A 14,919-nucleotide genomic window follows, 5' to 3' on the forward strand; every position below is an offset into this window, starting at 1 on the left:
ATGTCTGAGACCGCATTTGAACCCAGTTACTCCTGACTCCAGGGTTGGTGCTTTATCCACTGTGCCACCTAGCCGCCCCAGTTGGTGTATTATTTCTTGAAAAATGAATTTTAGGCCCTTCTCCTGATCGTGGCTTTCAGATAGCCCAATAACTTTAAAATTATTTCTTCTGGATCTGTTTTCAAGGTTGGTTGTTTTTCCAATGAGATATTTCACATTTTCTTCTAATTTTTGCTTTTTTGGAAGAGTTTTTATTTCTTCCTTCTTTCCTGCAAAGCCATCAGCTTCCTTTAGTTCCATTTTGCATTTGAAGAAGTTATTTTCTTCAGAGAGCTTTTTTATCTCCTTTTCCAGCTGGCCAATTCTGCTTTTTAAGGCATTCTTCTCATTTGCCTTTTGTTTTGCTTTTTCCATTAAGCCTAAACTTGGTTTTTAACATATTATTTTCTTCAGTTTTTTTTGTATTTCTTTCACCAAGCTTTTGATTGGGTTTTCATGATTTTTCTGCATTGCTCTCATTTCTCCTCCCAATTTCTCCTCCACTTCCCTTAATTGCTTTTCAAAAGTCTTTTTTGAGCTCATCCATAGTCTGAGCCCATTTTCTGTTTCTCTTGGAGGCTTTGGATATGGAAGCTTCAATTTTGTCATCGTCTGGGTATGTATTTTGATCTTCCATGGGACTAAAGTAATTCTCTATGGTCAGATTCTTCTTTTTCTGTTGTTTACTCATTTCCTCAGTCCAAGACTAATTTACAGCACTTCCAAGGCTTTGGGGTTTTTTTGGGGGGGGGACACCCCACTGGGACCTTTATTCTTCCAAGGTCTTATGCTCTCTAGCTTGTGCTTTGATATGTAAATGAACACAGCACTACCCTCTGCCCTGGAGCTATAAGGAGAGATCCAGCTTGGTTATTTAGTATGGAACCCCAACTGCAATATGTGAGTGTAGGCAAACAGCAGAGTTCTACCTCAGTGAGAGCAGAGAAATCTCTGCAGACTTCTTTTACTGTCTGTGGGTGTACAGGCTGCTTTCTCCTGATTCTTGCTGGCTGAAGGCTCGTGCTGCTCACTCCACACTCACCCAGGTGCAGCAGAGTTCCCTCATTGCCCCTTCAAGCTGTTGCCAGTGATCTCTGGGCTGGGCTATGTCGTGACTTTTTCCCCAACCCCTGGTACTGGTGAAACACACTTTTCTGAGGGAACTTCTAAGTTATCTTGGACTGGGAAAATGTATTACTCAGTCTTTCTGTGGGTCCTGCCCTCTAAATTTTGGCAAGAGCCATCCTTTGTTTTTTGGGGGCTTTGGGGCAGGTCAGAGTTCTTGGGAAATGCTGCCTTCACACTGCCATCTTGGCTCTGCCCTTTTGTCATTGGTTCTTGAAGAAGATGAGGATATGCAACTGAGTTGGATTTAAGTGAGGGCGTGCTGTGCAAAGTCACTAGCCTCATTTTCTCCTCCAGAGCCATCTGAGTCTGGTGGTCAGATCTGGATCAGTACCCACTGCTGGCAAATTAGACTACAAGCTTGCCTTCCTTTCTTCCTTCCCTCTCCTCCATTAGTTTTTCTTCTCTGCCCAGAGGCTTTAGCAAAATTTCTTGGAGTTTACAGGCCCCCAAACTCACTCTGGCTCTCTTTGATTGTCCAACATTGGGTCTTAGTCTAAACCCACTTAATCCCTGGGTCCTAAGTGGTTCAGAGAGAATTGTTTTTTTAAAAAAATTTTTTAGAAAGGTTTTATTTTGAGTTTTACAGTCCCCCCCCCCAATCTCGCTTCCCTCCCTCCACTCCCCACAGAAGGCAATTTGCTAGTCTTTACTTCATTCCCATAGTATGGATTGATCTAAGTTGAATGTGATGAGAGAAATCATATCCTTAAGGAAGAAACATATAGTATTAGATATAGTAGAATTACATAATAAGAAAGCATTTTTTTTTTTAATTAAAGGTCAGTAGTCCTTGGTCTCTGTTCAAACTTCACAATTCTTTCTTAGGATACAGACACCCCAGAATTGTGCCTGATTGTTGCCCTATTGGTATGAGCACGTCCATTAAAGTTGATCATCACTCCCATGTGACTAATAGCAATTGTTTCTGTTTTGAACTGAAACTCTGAGGGGCTTCCTTTCCCAGATAATTTTTTTTTGTGTGGAGGGGACTATGAAAAAGAAGCTCCTTGCTTCTTTTCTTTCTCCCCACCTTAATCACTCAGATACTCTGAAGGCTTTACCCTCCCAACAATTTTTTTCCTCTACTTTTTTGGAAGTGATCATTCTTGGCCTCTTTGCCTGATGTCATGTTTTTCTTTGAGAATGAAGGACAAATCATAACAAACCTCTAAACCCATAAAAATCATCTGTCTTTCTATTCAGTAATAATGGGAGAAAGTGAGAAAACATTTAAAAATAATGATTAAATATGTCAGGTGTCTGGAAATTATGTTTAAAGATATAGAACTCAGATAAAGTATTTCTTTATCTGTCTACTATACCCACTTCTTTCAAGCTTAAGGCTGTCTTTATCAAATTACAATTACCATGAGCATGGAGTCATGCTCACTTCTAAGGTAAGTCTGGGTTCATATGAGTTTAGCAAACTTGGGCTTAACCTCTCAGTTCCCCATGGCAACTTTAAAGTTATTAGTTGCAGAGTAATTGCTGATTTGCTTAATTGAGAGAGTCTCTTCTTAGGAACAATGTATCTGGGTAGCTTAAATCTTTTTTTACCCCCAGAGATTCACTAAAATATAGTTCTCTGTATTGTTTTTCTTTTTTTAGAAGACCAGTGAGTCTTATTCAAGCCATATTTTCTGGGCCAACTGCTTTGATTTGTAGATAAATCATTTGTTTTTCCTGTTTTGATCATTTTGATTTTATCTTTTATTGTGTTGGATTTCTGAGATCCACTTAATTTTTGTTTTTCAAAACTTCCATTGTTTTGTCAAATGTCTTTTATCTTTCATTCTTAGTCATGAAATTCTTTGGAATTTTTCTTTTAAGAAGTCTAATTTAACTCATCCTCACCTTTAGTTCCTTTATTAGGCTTTGCAACCAGTTTTGAGATTCTCATGGCTATATTCTGAGAACCTAATAAAACTAATTTTCTGGGACTCTACTGTAGTTATTTAAAGATTATTTTCTTTTGAATTTCTTTCCTCTTATCCCATAGCATTTATACAGTATATTAGCAATTTACATTAAGGTACTCATTTTCTTTCTGTTTTTTGATATTTTCTTTCCACATCTATCCCCCATGTACTGGTTGTAGTTTATTTAGCATCTTTCTGGCTGTTGGAAGTGATGAAGGTAAATTGGATTTGTGTATAATTTCTTAGTTACTTTTAGGGCATTCCCCAATATCTGATTATTTAGATTATTTATTTATAATATTTTTCATTTGGGTATTTGATAGTTTTTAAAAACTGTTCTTAATTACTTAGATTCTCTTATTTTGTTAGCATAAAATATGGTATATGAGTTTCTGATATTTTTTTCTTTCAATGACCTATTTACTATGTGTGTCTTGCATGTTAATAGTTATCTATTATTTTCTTGACTTCAGTTCTAGATTAACTTGTGAGTTAAGATTTTTTTTCCCCCTTTTGGACTTTTTTTTTAGATTTTTGCAAGACAATGGGGTTAAGTGACTTGCCCAAGGCCACATAGCTAGGTAATTATTAATTGTCTGAGGGGATTTGAACTTAGGTACTGCTGACTCCCTGGACAGTGTTCTATCCACTGCGCCACCTAGCCGTGCCTGGACTTTTTTTTATTAACAAGAATGAATTTAAATTTCTGAAGTCAAGGTAACCTGCTTTTTATAACATTATATATTTTGCAAGCTAGATATTTTGGGGGGATAAAGGCTAATTTTTCTTAGCTTTTCAGTAAAGTTAGTTCTACTCTTAACATGATAATGCAATTCTAAAACATTATGTTAAAGCAAAATTGCACAATAAAAATGAGACTTCATAGGGAAAATGGAATTAGGGGTATAATGCTCAAAAACTTTGTCCATGACTCACAAAAAGGGGATAGAAACCTAGAAGTAGCAGCATAGTTTTGAATGTGTAAATTGGTAAAGAAATGGAACAACTCTAATAATTAGTGACCACATCATATCCTTCAGCTATTGCTCAGCCTGTATTCTTGGCTATATGAGCCTTAATACTTGAGCCTTGAATTTAAAGGCCTTGGGCAGAAAGGATGGTTCCGAATATCCCTTCTCTTCTGACAGTTCCTTCTATCCCAGAAAGAGTGTCAGTTTGCAAATTATTATGAAGTAGTACTGTTTTCTGAATTCTTTTTGCTATTTGTCATGGAAGAAATTGCTTACAAATGAACTTAATTTGCATTATGCTTAAAGTGTTTCCTAATATATGGAGTTGGAATAATTTTGTGGTTTGAAACACTTTTTAGTATTCCAGCCTTTTCTTTCTTTCTTCCTTCCTTCCTTCCTTCCTTCCTTCCTTCCTTCCTTCCTTTACGTTTTTGCAAGGCAAATGGGGTAAAGTGGCTTGCCCAAGGCCACACAGTTAGGTAATTATTAAGTGTCTGAGACTGGATTTGAACCCAGGTACTCCTGACTCCAAGGCCGGTGCTTTATCTACTATGCCACCTAGCTGCCCCTCTTTTCTTTCATTTCAATCAATTGACAAGTACTTATTGAATGTTTTCTATTTGTCAGATGGTTGTTTTCCTTCATTGGAAGAAGACCATGATATCAGGGAGGTGATATTATGATAAAGCACATAAATTGAATTTGAGTGTGGGGATGCTATGCTATGTCACCAATCTCACTTTTCTCCTGTCTGGACCAAGTAGCCAGTTATGAATCAGAGTGCCTGGATGATAATTCTGGATGTACAACATTGGGGTTAAGTGATTTGCCCAGGGTCAGACAGCTTAGTAAATGTCAAATGTCTGAGCTTGGATTTGAAGTCAGGTCTCCTGATTCTACGGCCAATGTTCTAGCCACTGTGCCACCTAGCTTATGTTGGACACTGGAATTACAAAAACAAAAGTGAAACAGTTCCTTGCATCAGGGAGGCTATATTCTATCATTTGTGTGTTTACACATACATATATAACTTAAGGTTGTTTATGAGGGAGGTCCTAGCAACTGAAGGATCAAGGAAAGAATTCATTTGCAATGAGTTTTATTCTTTTTTTTTTTTTTTTAGGTTTTTGCAAGACAATGGAGTTAAGTGGCTTGCCCAAGGCCACACAGCTAGGTAATAAGTAAGTGTCTGAGTCCCATTTGAACTCAGGTACTCCTGACTCCAGGGCCAGTGCTCTATCCACTGCGCCACCTAGCCACCCCTTGCAATGAGTTTTTTTTATATTTAATATTTACTTATTCTCATTTTGTACAAATGTTTTTTATACATCAATAAAATATTCTTGTTTAAGAGTAAACAAAATACCCCCTTCCCCGAAAAAATATAGACTTGCTTGAGCAATAAAGTAAAGGGGAGAGAAATTAAAATAAAAAAAATAGTAATAATTGTAGGTATGGCCAGGTGGCACAATGGACGGAGCACCTGGAGCCATGAGCACCTGAGCCCACATCTGGCCCCATACACCCAACAATCACCTAGCCGTGTGACATGCAAGCCACCCCAACCCCACTGCCCTGAAAAAAACCAAAAGAAAAAAAAAACCAAAAGACCCAAAATAAAATAAAATAGTAATAATAGTAGGGGCGGCTGGGTGGTGGACAGAGCATTGGCCCTTGAGCCAGGAGCACCTGGGTACAAATCCGGCCTCAGACACCCAAAGATCACCCTGCTATGTGGCCCCAGGAAGGCCACCCAGCCCCATTTTCCCTGCACCCCCTCCCAAAATAATAAGAAGAAGAAATTTGCTTCAGTCTGTGTTCCAACACCACCACCTCTGTCAGGGGTGGATCACATTCTTTAGGATAAGTCCATCACAAAAGTTACTTCCATATTTTTCCACCATTGCCATTGCTGATAGCAAATCCCTCCTTTTGTATTTCTCTACTACCATGTACTATATTTTCTCTCTCCTTTCACTTTGACTCTGCTGTAGGGTCGTTGACTGGCTCGGCAGACAGATCCCTGGCCCTGGGGCCAAGAGGCCCTGAGCCCCCATACCTCCCCTTAGGCCCATAATCCACCTGGCCCTGTGGTCCTGGGCAGGCCATCCAATCCCAGCCCTTTGCAAGAAGTTAAAAAGGAAATGTGTTATATCTGCCCACTCTTCCACCCATGGTCCATCCTCTCCATCATTCACATCCAAACCCCTTCCCCCCTGTCCCCCTTCTCTCCTTCTTACTCTAGATGTCTGTACCCCATTGAATATATATGCTGTTTCCTCTCCTAACCACCTCTGATGAGAGCAAAGATTCCCTCATTCCTCCTTGCCTTCCCCCCTTCCATATTATTGCAATAGCTCATTGTAATAAAGAAAAATCTTATTATATGAAATATCTTGACCTATTTCCCCCTCTCCTTTTTCTTTGTCCCTTTACATTTCCCTTTTTTCTATTGACTCCATTTTTTACAGCATATTTTATCTTCAAATTCAGCTTTCTTCTGTGCTTCAACTATAAAAGCTCCTTCTACCTGCTATATTAACTGAGAAGGTTCATATGAGTATTATTAGTGTCATTTTTCTATGCAGGAATACATGCAGTTCATCATCATTAAATCCTCATATTTCCCCCTTCTCCTCCAATCTCCATGCTTCACCTGAGTCCTGTATTTGAAGATCAAATTTTCTGTTCAGCTCTAGCCATTTTAACAGGAACATTTGAAATTCCCCTGGTTCATTGAAAGTCCATCTTTTTCCCTGGAAGAGGACATTTAGTTTTGCTGGGTAGTTGATTCTCAGTTGCATTCTAAGCTCTTTTGCCTCCTGGTATATTATATTCCAAGCCCTACGAGCTTTTATGTAGTTGCTGCTAAGTCCTGTGTGATCCTGATTGCAGCTCCACGGTATTTGAATTGGGTCTTTCTGGCTGCTTGCAATATTTTCTCTTTGACTTGGGAGTTCTGGAACTTGGCTATAATATTCCTAGGGGTTGGTTTTTTGGGTTCTCTTTCTCCAGGGAGGTGGGGTCTATGGATTCTCTCCATTTCTATTTTGCCCTCTGCTTCTAGGAAATCAGGGCAATTTTCCTGTAGTAATTCTTTGAAAATGATGTCAAGGCTCTTTTCCTGATCATGACTTTCAGGTATTCCAATAATTTTTAAATTATCTTTCCTAAAGCTGTTTTCCATATCAGTTGTTTTTTCAATGAGATGTTTCACATTTTCTTCTAATTTTTTACTTTTTTTGGTTTTGAAGTATTGAGTCCTGATTTCTTGTAAATTCATCAATCTCCCTGAGTTCTATTCTTTGTTTGAAGGATGTATTTTCCTCAGAGTTTTCTTATCTCTTTTCCCATCTGGCCAATTTTTCTTTGTAAAGCATTCTTCTCTTCAATAACTTTTTTGAACTGTTTTATCCATTTGACCTAAGCTGGTTTTTAGCATGCTATTTTCTTCAGCATTTTTTTGGATTTCCTTGACTAAGCTGCTGACTTCATTTTCATGTTTTTCCTGCATCTCTCTCATTTCTTTTACCAGTTTTTCTTCTAACTCCCCATTTGATTTTCAAAGTCTTTTTTGAGCTCTGTTATAGCCTGAGCCCAATTTCTGTTTCTCTTGGAATCTTTAGATGCTTGTGCTTCTTCATCTTCAGACTGAGTGTTTTGATCCTTCTTGGGCTCATATGCAAAATATTTCTCAATGGTGTTCCTCTTGTTTCTCTGCTTGCTCATTTTCCCAGCCTAAGCCTGTTTTGGGGGTACTTCCTGAGCTTTTGGGACACTCCCACAAGGGTCTCAGTGTGTGAGGCTCTGTCCTCCCTCCTGGTCTGTGAATGACCATAAGCACCTCCCTCTGCCACGGGGCTGAGGTGGGGGGGGGGGGCTGGTCTTTTATGGGGGGGCCTAGACTGCAATCATGATCTGAATGTGGTCAGAACCCCAGAGTCCTGTTCCAGGGGCAGAGGACAGAGCTCTGCAGTCTCTCCCTTTACTCACCTCCCTAGTTTCAATGGGCTCATGCCCTGGGGGCTCCTTCTCTGCCTGGTTCTGTTTCCTGGATTTGGACTGCCTTGACCAAGCTGCTCCCTGTGTGCCCTGAGGGTTGGGCTTCATGTGCATGCTCTGGCAGAGGTCCCCCCCCACTGTCCCCCCCAATTTGTGCCCAGTGCTCCCCAGGGTGTAGCTCAGGAAACTCCCCCACTACTTTGAGTGGGGTTCCCAGGCTGAAGTTCTTTCGGTCTGGTGGGCTGCCCCTCCAACCCTGGGGAGCAGAGCCTTTCTGCTCTTTTCCAGGTTGGCTTGAGTAGGATAACTGCCTCACTGGGTCCTTGTGTGGGTTCTGTCTCTTGAAAATTTAGTTAGAGTCCTTAGTTTAGAAGTTTTATGAGAGAGCACCTAAGACATGATCAGCTCTTGTCACCATCTTGGCTCCGCCCCCCTGCAATGAGTTTTAAAACTAATGGGGGGGGCAGCTAGGTGGTGCAGTGGATAAAGCATGGCCCTGGAGTCAGGAGTACCTGGGTTCAAATATGGTCTCAGACACTTAATAATTACCTAGCTGTGTCGCCTTGGGCAAGCCACTTAACCCCAGTTTGCCTTGCAAAAGCCTAAAAATCAAAAAGTAATGGTGGGGGGAGGTCAGCTAGATGTTGCAGTGGATAGAGCACCAGCCCTGGAGTCAGTCAAGAGTACCTGAGTTCAAATGTGGCCTCATACACTTAATAATTGCCTGGTTGTGTGACCTTGGGCAAGTCACTTAACCTCAATGCCTTAAATAAATAAAATTTTAAAAAAAAGGTAATGGAGGGATTTTAAGAGGCAGAATTTAGAGGAATACTTTAGTGGCAGGAAGAAAGCCTTTGCAGAGACATGGATGTGGGAGGAGGAATATAATGTGTTTGAGGAACCCAAATTAGTAAATTTAGCCTTTTTTTATTTTAGAGATAATAGTGTGAGTTTATTGAGCCTGGGAATCTTATGGGAATCAGATTTTCACTTTAGAAAAATCACTTTAGCAGTTGTTTAATGATGGATTAGAATGGAGAGAGACTTGAGTCAGGCAGATATTTTAGGAGGCTAGCATAGAAATTACTGAGAAGAGGTGATAAGGGCTTAAACTAAGGTGATAACTGGGGAGTTCAGAGAAAGGGACCAGTGCAAGAGATGTTGTATTACAAGAATTGACAGCTCTTTAGATATTTGGAATGAGAGAGATTGGTAAGTCAAAAGTTGCAAACCTTACAGGCAACTGGAAGGATGATGCTGACTTCAAGAAAAATCAGGAACTTTGAAATGATGGTGGATTGGGGAGAAAGATGGACTCTACATTTTTTATCCTTCCTACACTACTTGTTTCTTCAGAGAATCTATTGAGATTTTGTACTATCTTGTCTTTTAATTCAGTTCAACCTAACAAGAATTTTTTAAGTCACATATTTTATATTAGATTTTGGGTGTCCAGAAATTAAAGTGAAGCAGCTCCTTGTCTTCAAAAGGAACTTTGATTCTTCCAAGGGGAAATGGTAGATACAGTTGTCAACATGCACAATTATGTAAAGAATAGCACAATGTAATTTTGGGAAGAAGTCACTAATGGTAGTTTCAGTGGTATCTGAAATGTTTTGAAAGAAATTAGGGATTCTGTAAAGTGAGGCAATGGAATATTATATTGAGCATAACAAACAGGCTCATATGTCTACAATTAAATATATTTGAGGGGAAAATAGTTGGAGTCAGGTACTGAACAGCTTCAAATATTTAAATTCTCTTAAATATATTTTAATATATACTTAAGTATATTTTATTTTATGTTCTAGCATATTTTAGAGACAATAAAGAGCCACTTTTTTTCTTGAGCAGAGGAGACATTTGACAATTCTCATAATTATATTGTTGAATGCTTTTACCTTATCTGATTTCTGACCTTTGAAGGACTAGATATTTCTTTATCTCTTATTGTTATTCTAAATCACTAGAAATGCCACCCTCTTTAAACTTGTGATATTTCCATCTTATTCTTTTCTTCTGGAGAGATCTTTCTTTTATTGGTCTAATCTTTAAGGAATTATTTTCTTCAATGAGCTTTTGAACTTCCTTTTCTATTTGGCCAATTCTACTTTTTAGGTAGTTCTTTTCTTCAGTGAAATTTTTTCTTTTTCCATGGTGCCAGTTCTTCTTTTAAGGAGTGTTTTCCCTTCATTGAATTTTTGTGTTTCTTTTACCATTTTATCTGTTCTGTTTTTAAGGTTAGGCAGTTAGGTGGTGCAGTGGATGGTGCACTGGTCTTGGAATCAGGAGGACAGGAGTTCAAATCCAGCTTCAGTCACTTAACCCTGATTGCCTTACTTCCAGGGCCATCTCCCATTCATCCTGATTCATATTTGACCACTGGACCAGTTGACTATGGAGGAGAAAGTAAGACTAATGGCTTAGCACAGCCCCCCCCCCCCTTACTGCCCCTATTCAAATCCAGTTCACATACTTGTTATGGCATCATCTCCCTGATGTTGTAGTCTTTGAAAATGAAGTACAAACATTATTATCATTATTTTTAAGGTATTTCTTCAATGTTTTTGTGCCTCCTTTACCAAACTGTTACCTTTTTTTCATGATTTTCTTATGTCATTCTTATTTCTTTTCCCAATTCTTCCTCTATTTCTCTGATTTTTAAAATCTTTTGTGACTTTTCCAAGAATTCTTTTTGAGCCTGCAACCAATTCACATTTTTCTTTGAGACTTTACATGTAACTGTTTTGATATTTTTATTTTCTGAGTTTTTTTTTCTTGTCACTGTAATAACTTTGTATAGTCAAGTTCCTTTTTTGTTGCTTGCTCATTTTTCCATTCTATTTCTTGACATTAGACTTTATGTTAAAATTGGGTTCTGACCCAAGGGTTGAGGGGGCACTCTCCTAAGTTTCAGGTTTTTGGTATAGCTGTTTTCAGAGCTAGTTCTAGAGGCATTTATAAGTTTTCAGTTCTTCCAAACTGATATGATCTAAGGAGACATGTATTTATTCCTTATTTTCTTGACCTGTGCTCTCATCTGTGAGAAACCATAAGCACTCTTTTTAACTCAATCACCTGGCCTGCAAGGTCTGGGATGACCTGGATACATATGTAGGCCATGCAAAAAGATCCTGTGCCTAGTATTAGCAAAGGAATGCTTGTAATCTCCTTTTGACCAGTTGTGTGATACCCTATGTCCCCCCTACCCCCACCCCGGCCTTTCCATTTCTGAACTGAGAGAGCTGTAGAAACTGGTACTATGGATTCAGTTGCTCTGAAGGTCTACTCCTGGCTTTCCAGGGCATAACCTGCACAGGACTTTGCTACACTCTTACGTTCTAACTTGTATTAGGCTAGAAAATTGTTTCACCCCTGTCTTTTTGTTGCTTCTGCCACTCCAGAATTCATTTTGGGGGGTATTACTTGAATTTGGAGTGAAATTTGAGAGAGGTCAGGTAAATTTCTGCCTTTTCTCCACTATCTAACTTTTTTCTTTAAATGTATGGAATGGGTAGATGAGATTCACTTTACTGAGAAATGATCTCTGTCTACAAAACAGAAGGCATAAATAAAACTTTTAAACATTCAAGCACATAACTTTTTCTAATTTTTTTTCCAATATTTTAATACCTAAGTGACTGAATCAAACTTGTCTAGGCACTGTCTCTTTAATGTTTTGTTCATTCATCCTCAGTTTGTTCTTCATGTGACCCTTCCCAAGGATACTCTCTATCTTCCTTTTTGACTGCTCAAATTTTTATCCTTTTGAATGCCCAATTCAAGTCTAGCCTCTTCGGTGAAGCTTTCTTCAGTCATTTAGGGTTCTTTCTTTGAGTGCCCACAGCAGTAATTATCAGTTTTTGACTGATTTTTTTATTCCTTTGTTTGGCCACTTCAGCTAGGTAGTCCAATGGATAGAATATTGGGCCTAGTGTCAGGCCATAAGAGGCAGACATAAGTTCAGTTCAGTCTTAGACATTTAGATTTGTGACCCTGGATGAGTTATTTAACCTTTGTCTGCTTCAGGCAGACAGCATATGAAAATAATAGCGTCTACCTCCAGGTTTGTGAAAATAAAAATACTTGTAAACTCTTTGCAAATCTTAAGGAGCCATGACAATGCTATTTATTTATTTTTTTTGAACAGAGTATGTAATTAACAAGTTTGTATATTTGATTTTTGTCTAAAATTTCTTTGTACCTCCTGCCTAAACATGATACTTGTAAGAATATGTTAGTGGAAAACAAACCATGACAGGTCACTTTGAATTTGAAAAGTGACCCAAGAGACTATTGGTTCCATTTCTGTTATTTTGTGGACAAAGAAATGAAAGCTCTGTAAACATGTGCTTGTCATTTACTTTTTTAATAAAAGAGATCACAGACTTGAACTCCACAGAGAAAAAAAAATGCTTTTTTGTGCACTCTGGAATTTTCTAACTTATTTAAGGGATAGGTGAGAAGATTGGAAATAATTATAATCAAAAAGGAATTTAATGAAATCTTCACATAAAGAGCTATATATTGAGATGATGAGAAGTGAAATATATACAAATATATACAATAACTCAGGTACAGGGATAGGAACAGTAGCTTCGGCAGTGCCTGGCCAAATGAATAAGGCATGCAAAATCATTTGGTCAGGCACTGTCAAGGCTACTGCAGGTGGGACTCAAAATTCAACAAATCTAGTTGCTTTTTAGGGTTTGGATTTTTAAGGTGATGATTTTGTATGACCTGCGAGTGATATTTTAAATAGACTTTGTCAGAAAAAAAGGTTCTCATCTCTATAGGAACTATACAAACAAGTATATGACATTGATGAAAATTGAATTGTTAATTTCTTGTCTAGAAAAATAATGGGAAAAATATATGGGAGTTACATTAAAACTTAAAAGCTTATTGGATTATGATCTGGTTAATAGAATAGGAATTATTGGATATTTTTACATGCCTTGGGGTTGAAGAAAGCATTCATAGATAGGATAGAATAGAGAATAATAATCATTCATATACTTACATAGTGCTTTTGATTATAAAGCACATTACATGTTTTGACTTTGTTCTCCAGAATTTTAAGGTTTATGAGGAGCACTCTCCTCACACAGCCCAGCAATGTCAGAGGTGTAAATATTTCTATCTCCATTTTACAGATGAGGAAACTTAAGGCTCAAAGAGGTTGAGAGGCTTGAACAGGAACTTCTGATGCCAAGTCCAGTGTTCTTTCTATTAGATCACCTTGATAAAAAGGTATTTTGACAAAATAGCCAATAATTTTAAAAAAGAGGGTTTGGGGAGGAGAAAATTGGATGGTAAATTGGAAGAGGTTGGATTGGGATAATAAAAGAAGCAGAAGACAACTGGACATTTTGGGGATTCTAAGATTAGTATGATAGTATTCTTTCCTCCTGTTTTCCCCCTTCCTTAAATGGGAAACTTGATGAGATTCGAAGTTTAAAGAAAAATGAGCTCTTATGTAATGTTCCATAGTGAGATAATATGTAATAGGTTCATGGGGCTTGCTTCTTTATTTTTGTGGAGCTTTGGCATTTATGAAACACTTTAAAATAATTCCTTTATCTTATTATTTTTTACTTTATTATGTGCTGTAGTTACAGAATAACTCTCAAATTTATAAATAAAATTTTGGGAACTCAGTTTTTGTCATAGTTGATGGACCACATATAATGTATGATGTGACAAAACCTTTAGCATACAATTCAATGGATTTATCCATACCTACTTACTATTTTGTAAGATTTAATCATTAAGTCTCGGGTCAGAGAGAGCTGCTAAGATTAGTTTTACAAATTATTTGATTTATCATATACTTTTTTCCTTTTAAAACTTAGACTTGTTAAAGTTTTATTACTACTTAAGTTATAATTCATTTCCATATTGCTAAAGCATCTTATATAACAGCTCATTTGTTGCATAACCAAAATGCTTTGCAAATTTCAATCTATTGATGATGTTGATGATGATGACTTAGAATTTTATATTGCTACAGGTGCTAGGCACTGGATGAAGCATTTTATAATTATTATCTAATTTGATCTCAACAACCCCACAAGTTAGGTTAATAATGTTATCCCCATTTTACAGAAAAGGAAACTGGCATAAACAGTTTAGTGACTTGTCCAGGGTTACACATCTAGTACATGTCTGAGGTCAGATTTAATTCCAGGTCTGTATTCTTTATCTGCTCTGCCACCTAGTTGCACTTTGTGAACTATTATATTTTTGGGGCCCCAAATCTTATTTATTTTAGAAATAATTTTATAGTCTTCTCTTTTTTCATGCTGATTTTAATTACTAATGACTTTGTAAATAATAGGCTCTTTAGTTTTTCTCCTTAAGCAGATTTTAAAAACTGGATTCTTTGTTGACTAAATATAAATCCTTGACATAACTTTCTTCAATTTATTTAACTACAGTTAGTATTGTTTAAAAGAGCCTTGAAAATCCTATTACTGGCCAAAGACTTCATCACCAATAGCTTTTTTGATTATTTCCTTTCTCACCTACTCTTTTCCACCCCACAAGAGAAAGAGAAACTTAAGTGTTCTATTAATTAAAATAAATGGAGTATAAATTGACTTTTGTTTTAAAAAAAAAAGGATGCCTTGGTTCTAGATAAGTTGTTACTTTTTCTTTTTGTATCTAAATTAAATTCTACTTACAGAAGGGGCACCCTGAATTCTTGAGTTGTTATATTTTTCAGAAACAATAGAACTGTGTTATGCAGGAGGCCCTGAAAAAGTCAGGAATAAAGACTCTTCCTCTTCCCTCCCCCATTTATGCCTCCCTCCCCCATCATCATTTCCTACCGTGTCCTTAAAAGTTGATCCAACTCC

The 14,919-nt window shown here is 37.6% G+C and overlaps 1 protein-coding gene across 2 annotated transcripts in view; it reads left to right on the plus strand.

Moving 5' to 3' along the window:
• TRAPPC10 (trafficking protein particle complex subunit 10) overlaps positions 1 to 14,919 on the plus strand; it is a 102,369-nt gene that overhangs the window by 16,471 nt on the left and 70,979 nt on the right. Inside the window, exon 2 of one of the 2 annotated variants that reach the window (XM_074214008.1) lies at positions 13,216 to 13,312. The exons of the other annotated variant lie outside the window; for it this stretch is intronic. The gene's annotated coding sequence lies outside the window, so the exon portion shown is untranslated. The remainder of the gene's footprint in view (positions 1 to 13,215; positions 13,313 to 14,919) is intronic. 2 annotated transcript variants of the gene reach the window in all.

The sequence above is a fragment of the Macrotis lagotis genome, chromosome 1 (assembly GCF_037893015.1).
Source record: "Macrotis lagotis isolate mMagLag1 chromosome 1, bilby.v1.9.chrom.fasta, whole genome shotgun sequence".
In the NCBI taxonomy this organism is placed as follows: domain Eukaryota; kingdom Metazoa; phylum Chordata; class Mammalia; order Peramelemorphia; family Peramelidae; genus Macrotis; species Macrotis lagotis.